Source organism: Cricetulus griseus (assembly GCF_003668045.3).
Source record: "Cricetulus griseus strain 17A/GY chromosome 1 unlocalized genomic scaffold, alternate assembly CriGri-PICRH-1.0 chr1_1, whole genome shotgun sequence".
Taxonomy (NCBI): Eukaryota; Metazoa; Chordata; class Mammalia; order Rodentia; family Cricetidae; genus Cricetulus; species Cricetulus griseus.
Genome location: NW_023276807.1, coordinates 65724562 through 65732327, shown reverse-complemented (window position 1 = coordinate 65732327; position 7766 = coordinate 65724562).

Below are 7766 nucleotides of genomic sequence, written 5' to 3'. Positions count from 1 at the left end.
CCACATATCTTCATGCTGTTGCAGAATCGTGCAATGTTAGGTGATCTTTCCTGTTGGGGCCCTGTTCTAGTTTCTTCCTGTGGCTCTGACAAACACATGATCATAAGCAACTTAGGGCAGGCAGAGATTTGTCTTAGCTTCTGCTTCTGGGTCCTTCACTAAGGGAAGTCAGGGCAGGAGCTCAAGGCAGGATGGAAGTAGGAACCATGGAGGGAGACTACTTGTTGGTTCCCTCAGGCTCCTGCTTAGCCAGCTCTCTTTCCAGCCCAGGTCCGCCTGTCTCGGGATGGTCCCATCCACAGTGGGATGGGCTCTCCTGCATCCATTAATAGCCAAGACAATACCCCACAGACAGGTCTACTGACAACCGACTCCTTTTTCCAGGTGGCTCTAGGCTGTGTCAGGCTGACAGTTAATAAAGACACACACCATGACTGTGATGGGCTTGATAGTCTATAATGCTCTCTGGAGAACAGGTGTGCTTATTCCCCAGAGCCCAGAGACTAAAGCCAAATCTACTGTAACAATCAATGCTGCCAGTAGGTGGCGATCTTGCCTTATGTTTGAGGCCTGTGCGGGAGCTTGGCCAGACAGTCACAGAAGAGAAGTACTCTGTTTGAATCACGTATATTATTATTATTATTCTAAACACTGGCAACTCTGCCTAAGGAGGTGAAGAAGGAGAAAACTTTCCTTCTGGTTTAGCAGCATGAACGACCTTAATAATGAATGCCCAGATGCATAGACCTGTCTGTTCTGAGGACCTGGGTGTATGAGGAGTGGCCTGGGGCAGTGTTAAGAAGTGCTTCATGCATGCTAAGAAGTCAATCCTCCCTTACCTGTCCAATTTAACTGTTTCGGTGGTGACATTTAAACCCATCACTGTAGTATATCGAGAAAGCACGGCTAAAGGATGCCTAAGAGATTCTCACTTTGTATTACCCTCATCTCAATGGTTTCCAATGCCATAGACCCTACCAGAAAACTTATGGCTCCTTTCCTACTTTATCTGGCACCCCAGTCAAAACTGTGGATTTGCTCTTTGTGAACACTCTCCCTTTGTGAGAAAACAGAAAGGAGAGACTGGCTGACCTGGATCTGTGAAGGCAGAAGCTGCTATACCAACAGGCCTGGTGGAGTGAGGATTATTAACTGGGTAAAATCTGCCGACCAAGATGTCTTTCCTTGGGGACAACCCAGACTGGGGGTGTGAGTCATGAGAAGATTCCACATTAGACTGTGCTTAGTCTAAGCTCCTTGGTGAAACTCCACCACCAGCTGGGGTCATTCCCAGGTGGCCTGTCTCAGGTTTTTTGCCACACTGGGAAGCACTTCATCTTTCTCAGGTCACGGACTTCTGAGGGATAGTACCCATTCCTCTAAAGTGTCGCCCCTCCCTGTGTCATCCACAGGAAGGGCCTTCTCTAGTTTGTACTTCTGTGACAGAGCCGCTACTTCTGGTGACCCAGGACCTTCCTCACTTGGCTTGGCATCCAGATACCTGTTAAGCATCCAATGTCTGTTAAGCATTCTGCTTGAAGGCTTGAAGGCTTTCTTTAGAAATTCTCTCTCTCTCTCTCTCTCTCTCTCTCTCTCTCTCTCTCATGTGTGTGTGTGTGTGTGTGTGTGTGTGTGTGTGTGTGTGTGTGTGTATGGTTGAGCATATGAGCTATGATGTGTGTGCTTTGTGGAGTCCACCCTCTCCATTCCCATTTACACATGGGTTCTGGGGATCAAACTCTTGTGCAGCAGTCACTTTGCCTGCAGAAACAACTTGCAGGCCCAGGCTTGTCTTTAGAAGTCAATATCTGACTTGTGTTTCCAAGAACTGACCACAGGGAATCTCCCAGCACAGCCCAGCCACAAACTGGAGAGAAGCTGCAGCTGTACAAGGTTCCCAATAGAAAGAAAAGTCAAAGGCAGGTTGGCTACACTGAAGACAGTGCCTGGGCAGAGATACAGATGTCCCCTCTCCCTGAGCAGCAGGTCTGGGGTAGGGACCTCATTCATTTTCTTAAGAAGCACAGGACCTATCCCAGGTGCTTGAACTGGCTTTTTGGAGCCCATTCCCTATAATGGGATACCTTGCTCAGCCTGGATACAGTGGGGATGGGCTAGAAATGCCACACTTCATTGACTTCCCAGTAGACGTCTTACTTCCTCGTAGGAATAAGGAGGTGGGATGTGGGAGGTGGGGAGGAGAAAGACTGGGAGGATAGTATAAAAAAATAAAAAATTTAAATAAAAAAAGAAGAAAAATAATCAATGACTGGGCCCGTGGTATGGTGACACATGCCTTTAATCCCAGTATTCAGAGGCAGAGGCAGGGGTTCTTTGTGAGTTTGAGGTCAGCCTGGTCTACAGAGCTGGTTTCAGGACATCCAGATCTACACACAGAAACCTTGTCTCGAGATGCAAAAAAAAAAAAAAAAAAAAAAAAGAAGCAATTACTGAGCCTGCTCAGTGGTCAGATGTTGTAGCTGGTTGCTGTGGTGGGTGATCCTAGGGGTTGGTGGCTCTGCATGTTGAGCACCCTGCTGGGGCAGAACTGCAGTCCCCAGAATCTGGGGGCATTTCCAACCAAGCAGCTATTTGTGGGGACACTTTCCAAGCCCAAAGTCAGGAGTACTCCCAGAGTGGAGTCAGCTGAGAGGACCCACGGGCATCTCTCCCATGGTGAGAGCACATGTGTGGGGGCATCCAGTGTATATGGAAACACCCTAGGAAACACATTTCCTGCTGGGGATTGAGGTCAGCACCACGGAAAGCCGTGGCCCAGCTCAGAAATAACCAGAGCTTTTTTGGGAACCAGTATGTAACACCTTCTCTACAGAGCCTTGTAAACGTCTTAATAGCATTACCCAGGTCTGCCAGGAGACTGCTCTGCTGCCGTTGTCATTTTCAGACAGGATGCTGCCCTGATGGCAAATCACTAACCGCCTGTTACAGAGCCCAAGTCACACATAATCAAAGCTTAGATGCTGCAAAGGTCACAGGTCCGCCTCTCAGAGGACTAACCTAATATTAACTGTCTCCCTCATGAGGTGCCCCACTCAAGGTGTCCACAGTAGCCCACAAGTGACACTGACTGTGTCCTAACAAGACCAGTCCCTGGTGTGCAGGAGGCCTTTCTCCTAGATGCCCCACCTCCCATGATTTTTTAAGTTATTTTTATTTTATGTGCATTGGTGTTTTGCCTGCATGCATATCTGCATGAGAGTGTCAGATCTTGGGGTAATAGACAGTTGTTAACTGCCACATGGGTGCTGGGAATTGAACCCAGGATCTCTGGAAGAGCAGTCAGTGTTCTTAACCCCTGAGCCATCTCTCCAGTCCCACCCATGATATTTGGAATTTTGAAAGAAATTATGCAAGAAAAGCCACGTGTATGTAATAAATCTTGTACATGGTGCTCCTCTGAGACTGATGGGGACTGTGGTCCACACCTTTTGACTGATCAGGTGTACCTGCTTAGAAGAGATGGTTGAGAGTCGGGCCTGTGACTATTGGTAATTCCCTCAGAGAAAATACAGGTAGGGAGGGTCATTGGATTTGAGCCACTCCTCTTCCATATTTGTATGCAAACTCTGCCAAAATTGCCCTTGGCCTCGGGTTTGAGGCTATGGTAGACTGTATAGGATGGGGAAGGTAGACCAGAGGAGGACTGTCTAGGCAGCTGTGGGGAAGCCACCACCCATGCTGCTTTGGGGTCGCCCAGGCTCCTGTGGTCAAACCCTCACCCATCTCTGTGAGTGAGCTCATTGGCTCAGCAGGGTGAGCTGTGGTGGGACTGTGTTTTGTTTATCGTCAGGACCTTGTAAGGAGAGGCAGATATGGTTTGCATCTCTCCAGGGAAGGATTTCTCCCAATACTTTGGTAAGGAGGGAAGACGAATTCTGCCAGGACCCGGCTCTTACTCTCCTGGAGAGACTACAGGTGCCTTATTGCCTGTTGATGGAGAGGGATCATATAATATGAGGCCAAGTTTTGGTGCTGTGGTGGGTTGCTATTGGTGAGTATTGGGGCTGATTTGGTTGTGGGTGCTTCATTCAATGCAGTGTTGCCTTAGTGCTTTCAGCAGCCTTGGAGTTGGAAGTGTGATCTCCAAAGCAATCTTACTCTGGCTGCAGGAGTTTGGGAGACTGTGTGACCACTTAGAGATGCTTAATTAGAGCTGCAGCACCCACAGCATCAAGAGTGGCCATTGTCCTAATTAAGCTTTGACACTCCTCATGGCAGGCTGTGTCTTCGAAGAAAGACCTTCCTTGATCTTCCCTAGGAGCTTAGCTGGCTCCACTGAGGCCAAGATTTCTATACCTGGCTACAGATGCCTTGTCTGCCTCTGTCTCTGGTGTGGGCACACACTCGACTGCTGCTGATTGGTCTTGTCACTATGGAGTTCTGTGTATTGGACACAGTTTAATCACACAGCTCTGGATTAGTTTTATACTTGGCTGACTGCGAAAACAGGCTGTAGTAGAGTGATCGTGTTGGCCCTGGTTTCTCTTGGTTGTATGAAGGATTTTTATTTATCTTTATCTGTAACACTTACCCAACCATAGGCATTTGTTAAAGTGTTATGAATTATTCCATAGATGTTCACTCTCTTTTGGTTCCAGGCCAAGAGTTTACATTAGAAGTCAATGCCTGTGCGAGTCTTCCTGTGTGACTATTCACACGTGCAGTGAATTAACCTTGCATTTGGTCTATCCCTGGGAACGATGTCATTGGCAGGGCTAGTGCAGCCCCCTCTAGCTCCACACCCTCTTGTGTGAGGATGCCCTGTCCCTGGAGGGACAAGTTGGTGCCATTGCAAGGTTAGCCATTCCTGCCTTTCTTGAAACAAATTTTCAACTATTGAATAAATTAATCTGTCCTATATGAGGAAGCAGAAGTCAGATGTATTGAAAGGTTGACTGTCACGTGTGATATCAAAACCCATGTATTCCAGCTTGGGAGGGCTTAGCCCCCCTCTTAAGAAAATAGAAGTGACAGAAAGTATATAGAATCCCAACAGGTCTAAAATGACTATTTACTAAGAAATGTTATCAAAATATCAACCTTCTCATTTGAGATCATGTCCATGTACCTGGCTTTGAAGACAAATGCAGCATACGCATGTCCAGCCTCCCTCCTCTGCCCTCTGCAAGTAACTGAGTGTACGAGCCCAGCACACATTGGCATTAATTCAGGCTTTGCTTGCTTCTCTTAGAAGTAGAAAACCACCTTGCTTGAGGGCACAGGGGAGTTGTCCTGTGTATCAGGGTGGGACATCTGTGTCCTGATTCTGGATTGGGGGATGAGTTTCCTCGTTGAATCAAATGACATTGGGCCTCTCACAGACAAGAATGAATGAATATGTAGCCACAAGAAATGCCATGAGCAATGGCAAAAGGTTAAAAAATGACATGCCCATACTAATCTGCACTGTACATGCCACAGTAAGCTTAGTTGGCATGGGGATTTTAGAAACAGGGCATTGGGCCATCTCAGTGGAGAGATCCCACACTTGGTTGAATGTTTCCTCTTAGAACAGGTGATCTGAAAGCTTGAAGGAGCTTGCCACTTCTCATCTGGGACAGCCTTTGGCTAATCCCTGTGGAAGCTGAGCCACAAGAGCCTAGGTTAAAAGCAGAAAACAGCACTAAGCAAGTCAGGTAGCGTTATGTGATTCTGGGTAACCCTGGTTGCCTTTAGTGCCTCCCATTGGTGAACTCTCTTTATGTGGAAGTGACTTTTACTGAGTTGTCTATGACTGGCCCTGGCAAGGCTGTAAAGGGACATGAACATTGGCTGAGTTTGTTTGTTTTGGTGTGTGTGTGTGTGTGTGTGTGTGTGTGTGTGTGTGTGTGTGTGTACACATGTTTATTTGCACACATGTGTGTAGGTATGTGTGAATGTAGAATTCAATACCTGGTGGTTTCTTCAACAATTCCTCACTTCATATTGTAAATTACTATGTTATTTTATGTATGTGAGTGTTTGGCTCCACATATAGATCAGAAGTGGGTATCAGATCCCCTGGGACTGGAGTTATAAATAGTTGTGAGTTGCCATGTGGATGCTGGAAAACAAACACAGGTCCCCTGCAAGAACAAATGCTCTTAAATACTGGGTCCACTCTCCTCCTCCTCTACCTCCTCCTTTTTTTGAGATGTGAACCTGGAGCTCACTGATTCAGGGTGACCAGAAAGTTCCAGGGACTCTCCTGTCTCTTCCCTGACCAGTGCTAGGGTTGCAACGGCACTACCATCCTGGCTTTTAACATTAGGTGCAAGGTTTTCCAACTCAGGGCCTCATGATTTTTGTGGCAAGCTCTTTACCAATGTAATCCTCTCTAGTTCTCACTGTGTTTTTACACAGAAACCAGGGCCTCCATCCATAGACACAAGCTAGTGAGATTATCTAATGGTGCCCTTGCTACTTGTATGGCCCTTTAATATTCTCAAGGGATAAAAGTGACATAAGGTAGTCTCCTGTGCTCCCAGGCATCTAGGGGCTATCGCAACAGCATTGTTTGGATCCATTGGCATGCAAACAATTATAGAGGTAGAGTTGCACTGGTATGTTTTCTTTGTAACTGGAGCCCTAATGCTGCCCTGAATTCTAGGGTTCAGGGAGGTCCCCCTGCCCTTGAAAGCAGGCCATCTTATCTCAGAGAAGCAGAAAATGCTGGGTCACAATGAGATCAGCACGTGATTCCACAGACCTGGTGAAGGTTGTCTTCACCAGTCTCAAGTCACTCAACTCATGGAAGATCTAGTTAAAGTAACTCGTGGCTGGGACTTCCATCCACTGTCCTTAGATGCCAAACCTCCAGGTTTCAACTTGAACCTAAGGCTCCCTTAGCAACCCACCCATTCTCAGGTTTTTTGAGAGCTCAGGAAGGGGACTTAGTAAGGATTCTGAGACTCCATGACCAACTGTGTGAGTCAATCCCAGCTCTTTGGGCTTTCTGTGGAACTCGGACTATGTATTCCATTCTCCCTGGCCAGCCTTCTCAAAGGGAATTCTAATAGCTGTGTCCCTGAGAGATCAAGGCTTAGCTAAAGATAGGACAGTGAGTTTTAAGAGTATACAGCAGGGTATGGTCTCAGTGAGTTGTGGTTCTTTTGCAATGCTGCTGCTTGTGGGTGAGTGCATGTACGTGAGAGCAGGCACACACACACACACACACACACACACACACACACACACACACACACACACACCACACACACACACACACACACACACACACCACACACACACACACACACACACACACACACACACACACACACACACACTCTCACAGAGTGCAAGCAGATACCTTAGGTATAGGTTCAAGCCACTGTGGCCTGGGAAATGATTTTCCTTAAATTAGTAGGAATGACCAAATTGAAACGAAGAAGCTGTGACCCAAACTCTCCTTCATATTTCTGGAATCCTCTTGTTCTAGGACCCAGGTTTAAGCTCTCCTCTTTGCAAGACTTCATGGAGGCTGTCTGCTTCCTGGAGTCTGACATGCAACCCTGAGATCAGGACTCTCAAATTAGAATGCTCGGACTCTCTGCAGGAACAGGTTCCTTCTAAAACGTGTTTTTGTTTCTGTGAGAACCCCAGTGAATTTCTCTCAGGCATTAGAAAGACTAATTGCTTTACAAGAAGTAAGCCGCAATGCAAATATGCCTTCCCCCACCACATATTTTTAGCTTCTTAGGTCAGCGCTCCTCAAACTGGAACCTAAAAATACATTCCCAGAATGCCCTCTGTTTTCTGCAGAG